The 19,737-nt window shown below is 46.2% G+C and overlaps 1 pseudogene; it reads left to right on the plus strand.

Annotated features, from left to right (window-relative positions):
* Positions 1 to 9,395: 9,395 nt before the first annotated feature.
* Positions 9,396 to 19,737, plus strand: part of LOC144160618 (uncharacterized) — a 45,794-nt pseudogene continuing 35,452 nt past the window's right edge.

The following is a 19,737-nucleotide window of genomic DNA, read 5'->3' on the forward strand; positions in this document are numbered from 1 at the left end:
TCACGTTTACCGACCAGCCACAAGGACAGGTGTAAGGTTGGGTTGCTTCGCCGTAGCGGCAACGGTACCAGAACAAGAAATCAGTCTGGTGAGGCAGCTTGCGCGTTCTATATTCCTGACGGTAAACGTCTGGGGAAGAGGGACGGGAAGAACGACAAAACCAACGAGTGCTGCACTCTTGCCACAAGCGGTAGCCAGTACACGCGACAAGCTCTATCAGGTTTGGCATGCGCTTGTTGAGCCAAGGCGTTGCGGTAACCGAAAAATGAAGCCCTCTTTGGCACAAACAGAAAAAGAGGGTTTACTTTCGTAGCACTCACGGCGGACGTTCTTTGTTCGATTCCGCGAGGGGCGAGCGTGTTTCCGCAAGAACCCAGATTTAAGCGCGAGCTATCTCTCAGCATATTCGTCGCATGTAGGTGTCTTCGTCGTCGTGATGCAGCGAAGAAGCAAGGCGATGATAATTTTACACACGCTCTTGCACAGCGGTGACGTTCTCGAATACCGGTTAGGACAAGATGGTAGGTGCCACAACAGTGGTAGGTACGGAAGATCGAGTGGATGCACAGTGGATGGAGACGAATATCATTTGGCGACTTCTGTTATTGCGAGTATTGAGAAGCGGTGCTGCTGTATGAACCGTCGGAAGTCCTTCGGCGGCGGCTCCGAAGACCGCAGGCGTTCAACTGAAACACAGTGGCGTTGTTCCGTATCTCCAGAGTTTTTGGTGTCACAGCTCATACCGCCATTGCGCAAAGGAGAGGCAATACAAGGGCAATAATTGTGCCTGTGCCCTTGGCAACCGGATATGAGAGCGGAGCCAGGATTTTTTTTTTGCCAATCCCTAGGGGCATCCTGCCACAATCATCATCCCCGGCGCTGCGGACGGGGCACGGACAAGTGACATGCCCCCTCGCAAAAGATGCTTCGCATCTAAGCGTTGGTGAGGTAAGGTTGTTGACGTTGGCACACCGGCTGAGAGCAACATACATGCCATCCTCTTCGCAGCTTTGTCTTGTCCTCCTTCTTCTTCAGCGGTTCCCCTACGAGACGATGACGACGGTGGTTGAACGCGAAGCTATCTCGTAATGGAAGTTTTGGTTGGGCGATCACTTGGAGCATCCTACCACAGTCATCACCAGAAGCGCTGCGGACGGGGCACGGGCAAGTGACATCCCCCCGGACAAGAGTTGCTCCGCATCTAAAACAATACTCCTGAATAACACATCGCGTGCCATCGCCCGGACCAACTCGAACACCAGCAGACTTCAACCCATGGTTGTGCTATTCTCCATACAATAAACTACCCACAGCGCAACTACCCCCTATACCACAGAAGCTCCCTCCTTGGGCCACTTTCACTGATTTACGGGTGGAGGTTTTGCCCCGCCACATTAGCCGTGATCGACATTCTGCTCGTCGTGCACTGTTCGTTCAGGCCCTCTCCAAACCAATAATTTTCAACTCTCCCATGGTAGACACTCTCTCCTCTTTCACACTTTCAACTCTCCTTTCTTTAGACACTCCCACGCGTTCCTTTCTTTCTCCAACGTATTCGCCCTCCCTCGAAGAATACGGCATTGCACTTACAATAGAGCACTCTTCTCTTACTGTTCCTACAACTACGCTAGTATATATCACCTCCGACAGTCAATGAGCGCTTCGTAATTTCGTAATTTCGCTAAACCACTGACTTCGTCACTCCGATACTCGTAACGAAACCTCGGCCAGGCCACGATGGGTGCTGTTCCTGGCTGCGCTGGAATGTGCGGAAACGTTTTAGCAAACGCGCTCACCTGAGTACATTTCCCGGGTTCGCTCATGTCCTTGCCAAACTTTTACCCCCCGCCGTCGGTTCGTACTCAACACCGCGCGTGCCGCCGTGTACACGTTTAACGCCTATCACGCACCCTGTAGCCGCCTCCCCGTTCCTTTATAACTCGCGAGGCTGCCTACCCATCCATGTCTCATTCTTATTGGGACTGCACCCTGCCATTTCTTGCCCCACCCCTCACTTCCAGCACCTCTTGGGAATTCTCGCTGTCTCCCCCGCCGATAGTGAACATCCAGGCTGCCCAGGAAGCTTTATGTGAACATATGCACCGGATCCGAACGGACATTCTGGAGTACTACGTGGATCATGTGAATTGATCTTTAATTAGGACCTAGACTTTTGTCCTGCGGAAAATAATAGTTTGTTCTCTCTCTCTCTCTCTCTGCTTCACCTCAGCTTCCCCTCTACTGCTTTACCTCTAAACGCAAACGGAATAATGGAAATGTTTTTGTTTAAGAAAACTAAGCCAAGCAAAATTGTGCGCCAAATAGAGGAGATATGGTCTTGGCCTTAAGAAACGTAGTACAATATGTATTGTTGTGACTTTTCAATAGGCAGAAAAAGTGTACGGAAGCCATTTATCAGGATGCTGACACACTAAATAGGCGCTGGTGGTTGTCATTGTCTGGTTTTATTTATTGCAAATATTTTTATTGGGTGCTTTACCTGTATGAATTATTAGTGCGTGCTTCGTAACATATACTGCATTCCCAAAAATTGTCGGTAGTACCAGCAGAGTATCTGTGACGTATTCCTCATTACCATTGTCCAGCAGCGTGGTCGCAGAAGGTGAATCTATAAAAATCTGTTGGGGCTCCGAAGAAAACATCCAAAAACAAATTTTGTTCAGAAATTATTCAAACGATTTGTTTTCCCCATCCTAGTGTGTAGTGTGTGACAAATACAACGTGATCATTCTCAACAGGTCTGGTCAAAATGTCGCACGCTATTTATTATTCCTAGTAATGACCAAAGAATAGCGTCTAAATACGTTTTGCTCTGATGTGTTTCTCTCGTTTAGGGTAGGACTAATATCAGTGAGCGGTCTCACTGTCACTGGAAATGCCTACGGCAGTCTGTATCTGTTTCAATCTGTTATTGTGTATTTACACTCACGCAGCTGTGCTAGGCATGAATCCATATTTGGTACTCCCTGCATTCACCTTCGTGCTGCTTTGGCACTGTCAGCGGGGAATTTGTCACGTATTTATGTTCCACGAAGGGATGAACGGTAAGTAAACCCAAATCGCGTATGAGGGAAATAGTTTTTTATAAGAGAGTGTTTTCCTCAGGACCGAGTTCTTTCTTTGTTGATCGAAGCCGCCGAATAAAACCAACTCAAAGCCGATTATTCCACTAATTTTTGCTTCGCTCAATACACTGCCATTGATGCTTCTTAAGCAAATAAACCTTAATTCTTTCGTAGGATTTCTACGCCAAGCACTACTCCTCCGAAATTGTCGCTAAGAGCGGGTTTCTTCTACTAATTCGGGAAATAATACTCGACCGCCCACTCAGATTTTTTTGTGTAGTAGTTGTAGGCAACAATATTGTGGTTCCTTTGATGCCTGCAGCCCTCATTCGCGGAATATGAGAAACGGTGTGTGACAGTCAGAATCAGATTCAAGAATGCTTGTCTATTATAGCCCAAATGTAAATATGTCCTACACCCGTTTTCTTCACCGATATAGTTGTTCTCCTTGTGTACATATTCTTAACTTTATGTACATTTACGGTTTTATAGTGTATACACGTGCCAATTAGGGGCATTTATATACTTCTCTTTTATCTGATTATTTTAGATATATTTTTCTGGCTACGAGTTTCCTATTACAGGTAAATAAATGAAATAGCGACGTTTCCTGTTAATTTTGTGCAGAATTTCGCCGTAAGTATAATAATGAATTTCGAAAAAAACATTTTTTAACACTCACCAAAATTGTTCAAACATTATAAAAACATGCGAACACATTTCAAAAACATCTTTGACTTACACTTCATAATAAGTGAAGTGGCTCCAAAATACTTCGCCATTTTTGCGGGGGTCACACACACTGGGCAAAGTTTACAAATGCAATCAACAGGGAAACAAATGATAAAACCATAGCTACGTTTTTATCGCCTTGGCATACAGATTGAGCCTCGGCCAGAACAAATGGCTATCCAGTAGTGGAGGAGTAATATGGGATTGGCTTGACAAAATTATTCCGTCATCATCACTATGTTTTATCTGGAAGGACAAAAATATAATTGCAAAATTGTACGTTTCTTTTTTTGTGCCATCAACACCTGTGCATAGGTTTTTTGTTATGTAATCACGTGGAATGGCGTATGTACAGAAAACACTAGTGTGAAACTAGTTAATAAAATTCAATCTTCCTATTTTGTAAAAGGGCTAAAGAACAATTCGTCGTAGTCTTAGTGCACAAAGTCTTTCTTAATCTCATCTCTTTCACGCCGTAGATAATGATGAACAGGGAAGCGTAGGTGCGTTATAGTAGGATCGTCCCAGTGACTAATTTTAATATAATTTCTTTCCAGACAGTTCCAGGAAAACTTAAGGCCAAATCCTTTTAATATTACCTTAATAGCTCAATTGACATGTATAGAAAGCAGAGTGTTACCCTAAATTGTGATTTTGGTAGTTATATAACGCAATGCTGTTAGGGGTAAGTGTCCATAGAGCAAGTTATTAACCAATAAACAAGAGGAAAGTTCTTATAAAAGAGGTGAGCCAGTAAATGTGTAAAATCAATTTAAAGCAATGAAGATGGCTGGTGTAGATTGGCAGTAAGTGACCATGTTTATTATAAAATCTGTTCTCAACGTTCTTCTCCGAAAACCCGCCTGAAAGATATCATTGAATTATCAAACCTGAAAGATGTTGGAACTGGTCAGATAAAAAGCCTCTGCAGTTTTCGAGGTGTTTCTGAAATTTTGCGTCAAGTGCCTCATGTTGACTGAGAGGGTGGATAATGGATACATAGTCTGCAAGCCTGCCGCACAGATGTTGCGAAAAATGGGAGAGCTGGTGTGTGTGTTCCTTTTGTGTGGCCAATCAGCAATCTCGCTGTTGTTTCTTTGTTTTGGTTGTTCGATCCAGTTTTGCATCAGCCCTATTGTGGCAATACTATGGGTACCTCGGTGACTGCTTGTGAACTGCAGTATACCTGCTGTGTTTCCCGAAGGTGTCTGATGTGTCGTATGGGGTTGGTGTAGTTACCGCTCTTATTTTGTGAGCACACTGTCGCGTTGCAGCCAACCACCGCAATGTCTCGTTTCAAGGAATATGAATACATTGGTCTTAAAACGAGCACATTGACGTGGTTGTACGTTGACATTTTAATCACACGGCACACACCCTAACTATATACTCTGTGGAAGCGACGAACACGCGATGAGGTTCAAAGATATGACTAACCACCACAAAATACACGCGCATTAGCCGGAGAAATTCCCTCGTTTACATACCTAGTTCAACTTGCATAATATTCTTACAGTGCGCCTCAAAGGTCAAGCTGAAGGCTGTTTTAACGCGTAAGCTCAACCTTCAAGTGCTGTAGAATTGCATTTTTGGCAGTAGATTATCTTCAATGTTTACAAACGACAAGTTGCATGCCACATGGCGGAGCTGCGAGTGTGGAACAACATCAGTACAAGATGTTTTGCAGGTGATTAAAATGGAGGCAGTAAGTTTATGCGCTTGCTGTTATGTATGATAAAGAAACATAAAAAAGGTGGTCTATTGACACCTCTGTTGTGAACAGATCCTAAAACATGTTTACGTCTTGATTAACCCGATGAAGATATAAATATATGTTAGAAGTGAACGTACCGTATTTACCCGATTCCACTTGCGTGCTTGATAACAGCAATGGCAGCAGCGGCTACGAAGGTGCGCCGCTTCCGCAGCTTACGAGCGGCAGCTCGCGGGATGGGCGTGCGAGGCATGGGCCACGATTTCATGAAACATGGTTGAACGTTCGTTCAGAAGTGTGGCATTGCGAACGCGCTTGACGGCACCAAGGACGAGATGTTGTGGTCAGCGGAGAGCGACGAGGAGTGAGATGAGTGAGATAACTGCGGGAAAAAAATCGTCGGTTTCTCTCGCATTCGTTTTTCTTGCTCACAAAGTTCCTTGCGCGTTACAAACTGGCGTGCAAGTTTTTTCGTTTTTTTTTTTGCCTGGAAAATCAGGTGCGCGTTAGAATCGGGGGCGCGTTAGAATCGGGTAATTACGGTAAGTTTTCTGGGTCGTGAAGCATCATCTGTCGCACTCAATATAAAAACTCTGGACAAGGCTAGTACGGAAAGGGCCAAATAAAAACAGAAATAAAAGTGAACTACTGGGTGGCTCATTTTACACTGCTCTAATGATCAACCCATAAAGCCTAGTGTCGTTGTTCATCCGGGACTACCAAGGTGGATTTGGCATAGTAGAAGCTGGTTGTCTGAACCATGGCTACTCTGGGACATGACCATGTCTATGTTTAGTCTTTATCTATTCCCGCTTGGTTCTTTATGTGGGAAACCAAAGTTTTCATCCAACGCTACTGTTAAAACTTGTGGTCCTCTTCCACAAAAAATACCTTCCCCTAAGGTATCTGAGGGTTTACATAGATATTTTTTGCTCCGAAAAAAAAAATATCGCAAATATTTAAAGAGCCAATCTCATTATCAAAGGGCCTATTTGTGTATGTGTATATTTAAAAAGCGGAGAAAATGCCCAGAAAAAAGGAGATATCCGCAGCTCGCGCACGCTCATATTCCCGGTGGCCGCCTTAAGATATAAAAACACAGGAATTGGCCGAGTGGTCGTGCCTCGCAGCGACCGTCGAGCGTTCCAAACGAGTTTTGTCTAGCCAAGCATCCCATGTAGGCAGAGTGGGCAACATTGGGGCAACCACCGAGATTTTCTGTGTACGTGCTTCGCGCTGACCGCCCAGCTTCCCCGGCTTGCGTTTGTGAAGCAGAGCATACCAGCTTCATAAATTGACCAAGATTGGCCAAAAATCGTCTGTGGGGATTGTGGCAACAAGTGCTAGGAACGAGAAATACACGTCTTAGTTACGCCCTTCTAAGATGATAACGAATGATTATCCTTCCAAAACAATGAAGAATGAAAAGAATAAGAAAAGTGGCTGCAATTGTGCACTTGAACCATGATGATGGCCATAAAGGTTGTGTAATGATTCACTAATTTCAAGTCTTACGCGGTAGCGTGGGCGTCCTTTGTTTTTTTTTCCTGGGTTCAAATAAAAATGACTTTTTCTGTTTAGACGACATGTTTGCTGATAATCAATTCTTCTGGGGGTCTATAAATTGACAATTTACGTTATAATAAAAATACCTGAAGGCTTTGAAATTGTTTGAACTAAAAAATGTTGGTTACAATAATTTAAAGCGACTTTATCCTAACTTTGAATATTTGTAAACTAAACTGCTTTATTTGAACACGCCCTTTTTCGCACGTGCATTCTTGGCAGTGCTGCACGTTTTAATTAAATATGCCTTCTTGGATAAATAACTAGAAAGCGTCTTCAACACACTCTAGAATTCTTGCAAAAGCAAAAAAAACAACAGGCGAATTCTTGTTGAAGTTTGCCAATTACTGCAAGCTTCAAAGCTGCTTGACTAAATTAGTATGGCGATGTGAGAAACCAATATTGCTAAACCTTTAGCAATTTAGGTGTGTACAATTACCGATAACAAAAATTAAAATTTAGCGTAACAGTGGAATGGTCTGAGTGTTTAATTATCATGTTTTCTCCAAAGTATTTGAATACACAAGAGGTGGACCTAATTTGTTTGGCCGTGCACCACGGTAGATTCCAATATTTCAATGTGCGACACACAGTGTGAAAATACCAGAACAGAAAAACCAAACTTTCACCAATAATCTGAAAGTGAGCTTCACCTTTCAATAGAAATGCATTCGTAAAACTACATATTTATGGGCAGTACATGCACCCTTAGATAGAAATACAAACCACAAGAACATTTTCTGATTTTTAAAGAATTTTTCCACCTCTGGGGAAGGTGTGGAACACAGTACTACAATCCTGGGGTTTGATTTCGGGCCGCTCCAGGGTGCAACGCTTCACAGCTTGGCTGCAACGTTGTTGATATAAAAGCGACTCACGCCGCGTTTGATTGAGTCCCTTCAACTTGTTCGTAACTGGACCTCACGTCGGTGCCCTGTTAAAACTATCAACATTTATCGAAGCTTGAGATTACCTAAAATCTCAAAGCGATACCACAGTGTTTCATAAATAGCTGGGTTGTGGAAGACGTCACCAGATGGAAGGAGTAACCGGAGAAACAAGCTGAGTATATAAAATAAACAAAACTTTAGCGTGCCTCTTTTTGCCTTGTGCTACTGCAAATTGTTCCCGTCTTGACCACCCGGGCGCATCTCATTACGATAATCAATGCTATACGCACAATGAGCTTCTTTACAGCTTAAAATCAATCTCTCATGATCCTTAACTAAAACTTCTGCGAGTAACCTTGTTGTCGAATTGGGGAAGTAGCAGGCATCTCATGATAATTCTTCAACATACAAGCGCTCGTCGTTTCACCCGTTCGTGTTTGTTGTGTTTGTTTACCATTTCAACACGCGTACGCATTTACATCACCGCTATAAACAGTGCTGTAACTCTGACATTTCGTAGAATTAAAAACCGAACTCTCCCAATATTTGCGTTGTGCTTTCCTGGTTAAGGACATCGCCAGAAGGTGGAACGAACAGATACCTTATGATAAATATTTATTATGAGAAACGACTTTTACGGGCATATTTGTGTTTCTTCTATCCGTTTACGTCCTCACCTTGCGTGCGCATTGCAAGTTTACGCGATTCGAATGGGGCGCAGGCTGAAAGCTTTTGAAAATTTGAAGGGACATGACTACTACGTTCGACATATTTATTACTAGTAGGAGACGCATGCATAGAGGACAAATATCACACACCACGGTTTGCGAGCTGACAAAGAACGCGCTTTGTTTACCTGCTATCAACATTATTAGTCACTTCATACCTTTAAAAATCTGAAAGCGATAAAATAGTAAGTTCCCCAATACCTCTTGCTTGTAGGGGACTCCACCAAAATGAAAAGTTCACTATTATTTCAGTATTTGTTTTCAAATCGTTCGCGATATAACAACCTTTGTCTGCCCTATTTACCGACTATACAAATTTCGCCCACAGTGAGATATGGTAAAATAGTAAACCATGCCAAAGATTTCGCTGTTTCTCTTAGTTGTTCGGGCCGCATAAATTGTCAAAGTTACAAGTATTACAATGTTCTCTATACATGCTAAAAATTTAATATCAAAGTTGCTTGCACTACGAATTTTGTGTCCCTTAAAATGAATCACAAGCTGACCTGGCGTACCCACACTGTCTAAACCTTTTAAACACTATTCCTCCCTGACCCTCGTAGATTAAAAAGCAATACTTCACTTCATGCAGTAGGCCTTGCCAGAAGGGCGCGCCGCCAAAAAATGCAGAAATTCACAGGTCCAACATGCTAAGAATGGCCACGGGAGAGCGGCAACCATGCGGACGGCGCTCAACGTGCTCTTCATTCTCGTGCAGTTCAGCATGCATGTCACGTGGATGCCCTCGCCTCCTCTGGCACGTGCGCATCCAGTTCCAGCATTTGCGCATCGGCTATGAGCACCGACTATCAACCCGTGCGGTTTCTGTCGGCACAGCTACAATGCCACCTCAGCGGCTGTCCTGAGCGAGGCAATCCTGTCATCAGCGTCAGCACCGTACCAGGATATCAACGTAACGCTTCGCCTGGAAAGTTTAGTGGGCACAGGAGAGCGGAAACCATGCAAATGCCGCTCAAGACGCTCTTCCTTCAAGTGCAGTTCAGCATGCTTGGCAAGTTAATGCCCTCGCCTTTCCTGGCGCCTGCGCTTTAAGTTCCAGGATCTGCTCATCGGCTATCATCATCAAGCCAATGCGTGGAGCACACTTGAGATCGAGCTCAGAAATGCACTTCGGATCGCTCTGGGCTTGCTGCGATCGTCGCAATGCGGAGACACTTTTGCTGACCCCGGTGCCTGCCCCTCGCACTCTGCCCCCCCCCCCCCCCAAGCGAGCTCTCAATCATGTCGAGCGGCTCCATTGGGCCCCAGACGGAGGCGCCCTCCTCGCACGGCTACGCGACCGACCTCACTCTGAAATTGGCATGATTGTCGGTACCTTTAACACAGTGATCGGCCAGCCCCCGAAGGATCACATCATACCTCCTGCACCCCACGTGACCACTGAGATCCCCATTAGTGCAGCTCTACCGCATGTGACCTCAAAACGTTTACCTGCAGGCTGTGAATTAAGGCACGAAGCAGCAGCCTGCTTGGAGAACTTTGAGGGGCAATTGCTGATATTCACCGATTTGGCCGCGCTTCCAGACAAGGGGGTGGCGGTTGCAGCATCTATCGTGCCTTGCTTCGGTTCAGCCAGGCAATGCCGCCTGCCAGTGGCCAGGAGCTTCATAACGGCAGAAATCGCGGGCCTTCAATTGGGTGCGGACATCATTAAGGACTGCGAGCAAAGCCTCACCAACCGGAAAGGGGTCATTTTCTAAGATTCGAAGGCTGCTCTTCTGAGGCTCTAGCGGGGCCCCCTCAGCTGTCTCACTGTACAAAGTCTTGACAGCAAACTGCACAGCCTAAGCACCAGAGGCCTTAATATTCATATACAATGGCTACCTGCTCACGAAAGCATCAAGGGAAATGAGGAGGCTGATCGCCTGGCAAAAGAAGCGCATCATCCATCCACTTCGATGAGCGAGGCCATCAGGCCCCTGTACGTTGCGCGGTACCTTATCCGAAAGGACCTCCATGCCATGCACCCTGACTCCCGAGTTGCATCCGGCAAGCCACCGAACGCGCTTCCTTCAAGGGAACTGACCCGAGCTGACCGTGCTCTCCTTCTTCGTCTGTGAATCGGCTGTCACCGCTGTTCGGAAAGAAGTCACAGGCTTCGCATCACCAGTTCACCCGCCTGCCCGCACTATCCTGCAATAGAGACACCCGCGCATGCACTGTGCGAGTATCCACAGCATTCGCATGCTCGATCACCGCTGAGATCGTCGTATGGGAAACTCTGACTGTCCTCATGCACCTCATCAAACCTGTTGTTCCCGGATTGTCATAAATCAAATCGCGAAAAAGCGTTCCGTGCCCTACTGGACTTTTTAAAGGACGCGGGACTCTCGAAACGGGTATGATACCGCCAGTACTGTCTATGCTGCGCGGCTTGTGAACCCTTAACTTAATCTCCCTTTCTGTATTTTTTTCCCTCCACCCTCTTTCCTACTATCCCCCTCCTAGACTCAGTCTTGACGGAGGTACCCTCAACCCGAGAGGCAGTTATCGGCTGAGCCTACTTTCGTGTTTCTTCTACTGAAGCGACTGTCTCCCTCTGCTCATCGGTTATAAGCACCAACTATGGGCCCGTACGGTTTCCATCAGCACAGCTACAGCGCCACCTCAGCTGCTGCCCTGGGCGGGGCAACCCTGTAAGCTGCGTCTGCACCGTGCCATGATATAAACGACACGCTCTGCCTTTGCCGTTTAGTGGGCATGGGAGAGCAGCAACCATGCGGACGCCGCTGAACATGCTCTTCATTCTCGTGCAGGTTGGTGAACCGACTTCTCTTTATTCAAAGCGCTGGAGCAACCTTTGTTTGCTGCTGTTCCCGTGCCCAAGTGTACTTTGTGAAACGATGGCTGCCTCTTGTCATGTTTGCAAGCAACTGCTGCTATGCGGCGAAGTCGAGTTAAACGCTGGGCCTCCCCGCCCTGATCCCGACCTCGATTCGAGTGGTGCAGATGTCGGTGTACTTGCTTAAGTTGCTGCAATGTCTGCTAAGCTTGATGATCGCCACAGTGAACTCATAAACGCTTTCGCTGAGCTTAGACAAAAGCATAAATTCTTACGCGAACAATATCACACTTGTCCACGTGCTTGGCAGCAGTTGAATCTGTCATGGAATCCCTGGAAGGCATGTCACTCCCAGCTGAACTCCCTCGTTTAGTTGCTAATGCAGTACAAAGCAAACGCGCTGTACTCCAATCCGAGATAGATGAACTAGAAGACAGCTCACGACGAGATAACCTGATATTTTACAGAATCAGCGGTGATGCGTCTGAAACGTGGCAGCAATGAGAATGACTAGTCCGGACCTTCTTTCGAAGCAGCTCAAGTTACTAATCTCGGAAGGCACCATAACTAGATCTCGTAGACTAGGGGCTTTTGTTCCAAAAAAACTGCTCCATTAGCCTCAAATTTTCAAGCTTTTAGACAAAAGGCAAAATATTCTAACGGAAAGCGATTTTAAAAGGAATCAGTGTATTGCTCAGTGAACAGTTTTTTAGATCCACTAGGCTTACCCTTAAAACACTAATCCAATTTTGACACGCGAGCGGTCAAGCTTTCTCGTTGCGCTTTACAAACGTGTTGTGTCCAAAGATAAAAAAACAATCTTTACTGCTCGGCCACCGACACAGTCTGTAAAATTGGTTCCATCCGAGACACGCATGCGCAAGCTAGCGACTCCTCAGCAAGCTCGGATAGTCATGGTGCATTGTAGCAACCCACCACCGGGAAGTCGCAGAGCGTGTCGATACTTTTCACTAACATAAGAAGTGTAATCGGTAAACGAATTGAACTTTCCTCTGTTGTAGATTCCTGTAACGTCAATATTGTAGTTCTAACGGAAACTTTGTTTTCGGCAAAAATAAAGAATAATGAAATACTGGAGTGCTAAACGGCTTGCACATTTTATCGTTTTCAACGTGATGTTCGGTCTGTTGGTGGTGTACTGATTGCTGCCAGTGACACACTAGTTTCTTCTACCGTCCTTATTGGCACAGCATTAGAACTTCTCTGTGTGCGAGTGACTACTTCTAACCACCACTTTATTATTTGTGCTTCGTTATAGACCACCTACAACCTCACCTTTTTTTTTGCAGTGATCTACACAAAGCCCTTAACCAGCTAATCGTTCGATATCCAACGCTCCTTGGTTTTTATTGGGTGCTTCAACTTCCAGATATTGTGTGGAACCGTGACTAGATCACGCTTAAACATACCTCTCATGAATGTTCAAAATTAATAAACCTACACCACGACTTTCATCTCGCACAGAGCGTTCACAAACCCACTCGTATTTATGCCAGTAGTTCTAACATTTTCGGTTAATTTCTGACGATTACTCCCCACTTGATCTCTCCTATTACTTACCTTATTAAAATAGGCGACCAGTTAGTACTTCCCTTCACGCCTAAGGCACAGGTACCGTCAAAGAAAACAGTTCAAATATTTCAGAATTACCCTAGCGCGAACATTGAATCATACACGACCGAAATAAAAAAAATTCACGGAGGCATTCTTGGAAAACTTTGAAGAACGCTCGGTCAATGAGAATTGGTTTCTTTACAAATATAAAGTATTATCATTGATCTATAAACACGTACATAACAAAACATTCGCTTAAACACACGTTCTTCAAGGTTTTTAAACGTTTAGGCCGTTTACGCAACAAAAAGAAGCGTTTTGTTTCGTAAAGCAAAACGTGCGAATAACTCAGTTCGAAGGATGGACTATCAGCGAACTAGCGCACAATACACAAAGGTAGTGCGCAGTGCGAAGCAAAAGTTCTTTCGCAACACACTACCTATGCTCGTACAGACTAACCTATGTATACTTTGGAACATACTAAGTGGTACTAAAACAATTTTCATTCGGCTCACTTCCACTGATGATCTCCCGGTTGCAGTTGACGATTGCTGCACTGTCCTTAACAATGGGTTTTCGGCAACTTTCAACGTGTATTCTACCGCTTGTCTTCCTATTGTGCTCAGCGAAACGTTTCAGTGTATGGATTCAATAAATATCGACTGGCCTGGTGCGACGAACTAATTACGGATCTAAAAATTTCTTCTTCTAGCCCCGACTCTTTCCAGGCAAGTCAAACGTAATATCGAATAGAGTAAATCGTAATTCCCCAGTACACTACCAAGCAACTGGAAACTAAGTAAGACACAGGTAGACCCGCACAACTACTAAAGTTGAGTCTTACAATTGCTGTTGCATTCACAACCCCAGACGAAACTTTGCAGGATAGCTCACCCATATGAGTAAACGCAGCAGCTATAAACAGTTAACTATGGAGCGTCTCATCAACTTGCGGAAGCTCTCTTCCACCCACAGTACGCTCATGCAGTAGGAGCGGGAAAGTTAACGGGTGGCGTAATGAAATACAAATCTGGGAGGCTTTATAACGTAAGTGAGTGTGCGGCAGCATGAAGCAGTGTAAGTTGCTTAGCCTCACTCTCTTTTATGTCAGCAACTGGTGAAAGTGTGTTGGCCTAATATTATACCGCCGCGATATGAAGGCTCCTGCTGCGTGTAGTTACTGCGGCCTAAAAAATGTGACCCCAAACAATGCTTTTTTTTTTCAATACATCCAAAATACCAATTCCTAAAAGGTGTACAGCTAAAATGGTTTTCCGTTAGACACAACTCTCAAACCCTCTTGGAAGGTATTCAATCAGTCTCCAAATTACATTTCGCTATGTTGATGCCCCATTTTCTATTCTAGTACCTCCCGTTAAGAAGAAAATGTTGTTTTTGAAGTAAAGCACGTTTATTAGTTCTAATCTGCACAGCGCAATTCCTAGGTAGATAACCCTAGAAAACTGTCTCCCTTTCTATTTACGCTATGACCTCTATAGTTGCCCAATTGTTTAGTTTTAAGTGACTTGAGTTAGAGATTATCTCGAAAATAGCGGATAACGTACAACTGATATTAGGCATCTATGGTGCATACGTTACTCATAAAAAACGAGCAGGAGAATCAAAGCTCGCACAGCGAATGCTAGGGATGAAGAGCAAGTTTTTTCTTATTTTTGTAATAGTTTTCTTCAAAAAAGTACCTTCTCGTCAAACCTTATGGAAACATGAAATTTACAGTAGTGTTTTGCACTTTGTCGAAACAACGTTTTTACGTGTCATATAATAAAAAAAACATGGCAATATTTGTTTTGGTGTTTCAGCTGCGGTGCTTGCTTTTCTCAAGTAGTCTCCTAGATCCTGTCGGGTCAAGCCATGTCGAGTGAGAGCTCCCCACATGCACACGACGCCGCCGCATCGGACCGTTCCCCCCGGCTCACCAGGACCGGTCCGCACTGCCCACCCCGTTTACCTACCGAACTCTCCTTCCCAGCTGCTGACCGGAAAATAGTTTGAAAATTCACTTTTTGTCCACGGTGACCCTCCATGCTGTCATTGATTGTGCAAGACTTCGCCTCCGCGATCACCGTCATTACAGACCTCCAGAAGGTCGAGCACGGTGCACCATAACAATTCAACCGCCTGTGAATGGTGCCATTTAGATCGGAAGAAAACTTGCAACACTCGGCGGAACACTCAGAAATTGCGGCGAAAGGGAGGTGGTGCCAAGTCATCAACCGAAAACCACCGAGAAATAGTGGTAAAGGTTAACTAGGTGTTACAGAAACTGATCCTGAACCGCCAGTTTCTGATCAGAACAGTCAGTTCCTGACCCTGAACAGCTCCTCATCCGCCCGTTCCAACGTTTGGACCTTGTTCACATGGAGGTTTGCGAACGATGGCAAAAACATGAACTCACTCACCTGACTCGAACCACAAATTTTTGTCATGTGATCCCTTCGCCGCCAACATCCCTCCAATTTGTCGCCCACTAGGCTACTATGAATGGCAAACCCATGATAATCGAAGTTACTGGTCGCCCACCACTGTGCCTCTGCTGCTACCACAAGAGACACTACCGAAAAAGCTTTAATACGCCTTAGTTTGATGTATGCCACGACTACGGGCCCAGCCAGAAAAACTGCCGAAAATCTTTCCCTGCCAGAGCGGCCGAGCGAACGCATACGAAAAAGACCCAGCAGTACGTGGATGCCAAATAAATGGCGGCCATGAGGGGCGGCGAGGCAGCCGCGGCCTCTCACCACAGCTACCTCAGGCCTCCACGCACGTGCCATCGCCTCCATTGACAAGAACAACCAGCTTGGCGAGCTGGAAGGTAAGGTAGAAATGAATACAAGGAACACAACGAGGAGCTCGGCACCCTATCTTGAAATGCCTCCAAGCCAAACGTGGATACCGAGGTGAGTGCGGGACACAACACCTCCCTTGCGCAGTAGAAATATCCGCCGACAAGACAGAGGGAAAAAAGGTACGCTAGGCGCGACTGGCCAGCAGAAGAAACCACAGCGAGGCCACCGCTACACAAGAAAACAATGGGCAGCTGGCCAAAAGCCTTCAAAGGGAAATAAAAGTACTTCAACTATTCCAGGTGTGCGAAGTGGAATATTCAGGAGAGCCCTGTTTCAAACCCTCTTTAACCACGACACCCACTTTCCAGAATTCACTTAGGCTTGCCACACTTATTGTCTGGACTCTTATCTCTGCGAAGCACAGATGTTGTTAACTCTCTGTACTTGAAGACCATAATATCGGGGTCGCATTCCAACAGGAAAGCTAAATCATAAATTCTTAGGGTATTTGGAAACAAAAATTGACGTTTTAGTAGCATGGTCTGCGCCCGAACGGTGGGTTCTGCCATCCTCGTAAAAAAGTGAGAACTTGTAAAATTTGTCGAATCCGAACAGACGAGAAGTGGCCGCGTTTTTATGGTCGATACGACCACGGGGAGCGAGCTCACCCGTTTCCTGTGCACTTACGCTCACGATACCCCGGGTGGGATGAGTTGTTTGATGTACCTGTCCTGCCATCCTCCGGAACTGTATTTCTTGGGGTGACTTAGATTGCGTCCTAAATGCAGGAGGCAGGTCAGGAAGGGAAGGCAAAAAGAACACATCCCGGAAAGTTTCAAATCTGTACTAAAAAGCTGTGTTTTTGTGGTTGCTGCCATCAAAAAAAATGCAGTACGTCACGCTATTAGTGTTAGCGCGGCCACTCGCAGGCTCAATTTGACAGCGTTTCCGTCCCCGGGAACTTTTATCACAAGTGTTGAGCTACGAAGTCACACCGGTCGCATTTCGCGAAAACCGGGTTGTAACTTACAACGCCCAACTCGGCACACTTTGGCAGCTCAACAGCCAATAAAATACTGGATAATGAATTCCACTGCGATAAAAAATACTTTTTATAGACCAAATATCCCAAGAATTAGGTAGTCTCAAAGTAGGTGCTGCTGACCTCTGTTTTCGAACTGCTTAAAAAAAGGTCATACGCGAAGCAATGTACGTAGGCATAATGAACGCTGCTGAATTTTGAGCCAAGGAAAGCAGCCTTAACAACCTTTCGAGGTCTCATCGACGTCGTTTGTCATCAGACTGCACGTGAGAACATATTGACACGAAGCCAGAGACGACGCAGTTGTCTTGAAGGGAAACACGTTTATGGGAGCGAACTTGTGCTCTCTTAACAACTCAAAGAATACACAGGCGGCAAAGCAGCAGTCAACAAAGTGACGTGTGCTAGCGAGCGTCGACGATCGGAATGCCGTGGCGTCTGCTCTGCAGGCTTTTATCTTTCGGCGCGAGTGTTTCTGGAACCGTCGATTTACATCCAGAACATTGTAGATCAGATAAGATTACTGCTCTAGTGATGTTAAGCCGAAACAGTCTGCTTATCTGAATGAGATATCCCGTGCATCATTAAAACAAAGATTGCAAGACGCGCTTCGCTTGACACAGATAACAGGGCCGGGCGTGGCCGGGCAGCGCAAACAAGCAATAAATAAAGACACAAACAAACGCATACATGGTTCGCGGCACCACCCCCCTAAGAGTGCATGGACCCGATGCTGAAACGAAATACAGTATGAACAAACAAAAAAAGGTCATCATCTTGCGTAGGAAAGTTTGAAGCGAACCACGTGGACGACATTGGGCAGCTCGCGTCGTCGTGATGTTCCGGAATCACAATCGGGAATCACCACGTAGGTAAGTTGGCCGACACGTCGTAGAATCTGGTAGGTTCTGAAATACCGTCGCAGAAGATTCTCAATGAGTCTGCGGCTTCGGATGGGAGTCCAAACCCAAACACGGTCCCCAGGGTGGTACTCGGCGTGTCGGCATCGAAGAATATAGCATTCCGCATCCACCAGCTGCTGGTCCGTTATACGAACTCGAGCGAGCTGGTGGGCCTCCTCCGCACGTTGAAGCTATCCTTGGACTTCGGCGTTGAGGTCGTCGTCTTTTAAGTGCGGAAGCATGGAGTCGAGCATCGTAGTCGGCCGTCTTCCGTAGACAGGCTAGGTGGAGGGGTGTCATCTGCGTAGTTTCCTGCGTCGCTGTAATAAGCGCAAACGTCACATACGGGAGGACTTCGTCCCCAGTCTTATGCTCAACGTCGACGTACATGAACAGCATATCCGCAATCGTCCTGTTCAGACGTTCCCTTAGTCCAGTCGTTTGGGGATGGTACGCCGCCGTTCTTCGGTGATTCGTGTTGCTGTAGCGTAAGATACGTTGCATAAGTTCCCTAGTTAAGGCAGTTCCATTGTCCGTGAATAGGACATCAGGGGCTCCATGTCGCAGCACAACTTGGTTTATAAGGAACTTGGCGACTTCTTGTGCAGTCGCTCTCGGAAGAGCGGCGGTCTCTGCGTAGCCCGTCTTGTAGTCTGTCGATACGAGAATAAAATGGTTCTCTGATTGTGACATAGGGAACGGGCCTAGAAGGTCCATTCCAATCTGTTAAAAGGACCTCGATGGGACGGCGATCAATTGCAGAAGTACGGCGGGTCTTGTCGGAGGCGTTTTTCGTTGCTGACAGTCATGGCAACTCCGAACGTAGCGGGTGACGTCGGATGTAAGGCGAGGCCAGAAGTACTTCGCCTAAATTTTTGCATTAGTGCGAGCTGTGCCGAGATGTCCGGAAGATTGGTCGTCGTGGCACGCTTCCAAAATGTCGTCACGAAGGTCTGCGGGGATGGCAAGTAGATAATTTGTTCTCGTTTCAGGGCGGAAATTCTTCTTCACGAGGACGGAGTTTCCGAGGCTGAATGCTGGTAAGTTCCACTTGAATGCCTAGGCATGACTAGGTAGCGTCCTCCGAAGTAGTCGATCATGACGCGCAAGACGGGGTGGGCACGCTGCTGGGCGGCTAGGTCGCTCTCCGTAACGACTCCGAAGAACGCGCTGTCTTCATCGGAGTCTTGTGGTAGTGGGTCGGCGGGGGCGCGGGACAGGCAGTCGGCATCGAAGTGTTTCCTGCCGGATTTGTAGACGATTGTAACGTCGAACTCTTGTAGGCGCAAACTCCATCGCCCAAGACGGCCAGAGGGGCCCTCAAATTGGCGAGCCAACAGAGCGCATGGTGGTCAGTCCCAACCTTGAATCGTCTACCATACAAGTATAGGCGAAATTTTGAAATGGCCCATATGATAGCCAGGCACTCTTTTTCGGAAGCAGAGTAAATTTCATCCTCCTTCGACAGAACATGGCTTACATAAGCGATTTCTTTTTCGCAACCGCTTTGCTTTTGGACGAGGACAGCACCCAAATCTACATCGCTGGCGTCTATGTGCCTTTCCGTTTGGGCGTTTTCGTCCAAATGAGTTAGCACGCCCGCGTTTTGCAGGCGTTCTAGCTGGCAGAATGCTTTTTCTTGGGCGTTTCCCCAGGCGAAAGGGGTGCTATCTCTTGTCAGGCGTGTGAGTGGCTCTGAAATAAGGGCGAAGCTTATGACGAAGCGCCGGTAGTATGCGCACAGTCCGACAAATCTTCGCACGCTCTTTTTGTCTTTTGGTCTTGGGAAGTTCGCTATGGCTGATGTTGTCGCCGGGTCAGGGAGGACGCCCGCGGCATTGACGACATGGCCCAAAAACTTGAGTTCCTCGTACGAGAAACGGCACTTTTCG

This window comes from Haemaphysalis longicornis, unplaced genomic scaffold (assembly GCF_048455015.1).
Source record: "Haemaphysalis longicornis isolate Haplotype H1 unplaced genomic scaffold, Haemaphysalis longicornis Haplotype H1 scaffold_11, whole genome shotgun sequence".
In the NCBI taxonomy this organism is placed as follows: domain Eukaryota; kingdom Metazoa; phylum Arthropoda; class Arachnida; order Ixodida; family Ixodidae; genus Haemaphysalis; species Haemaphysalis longicornis.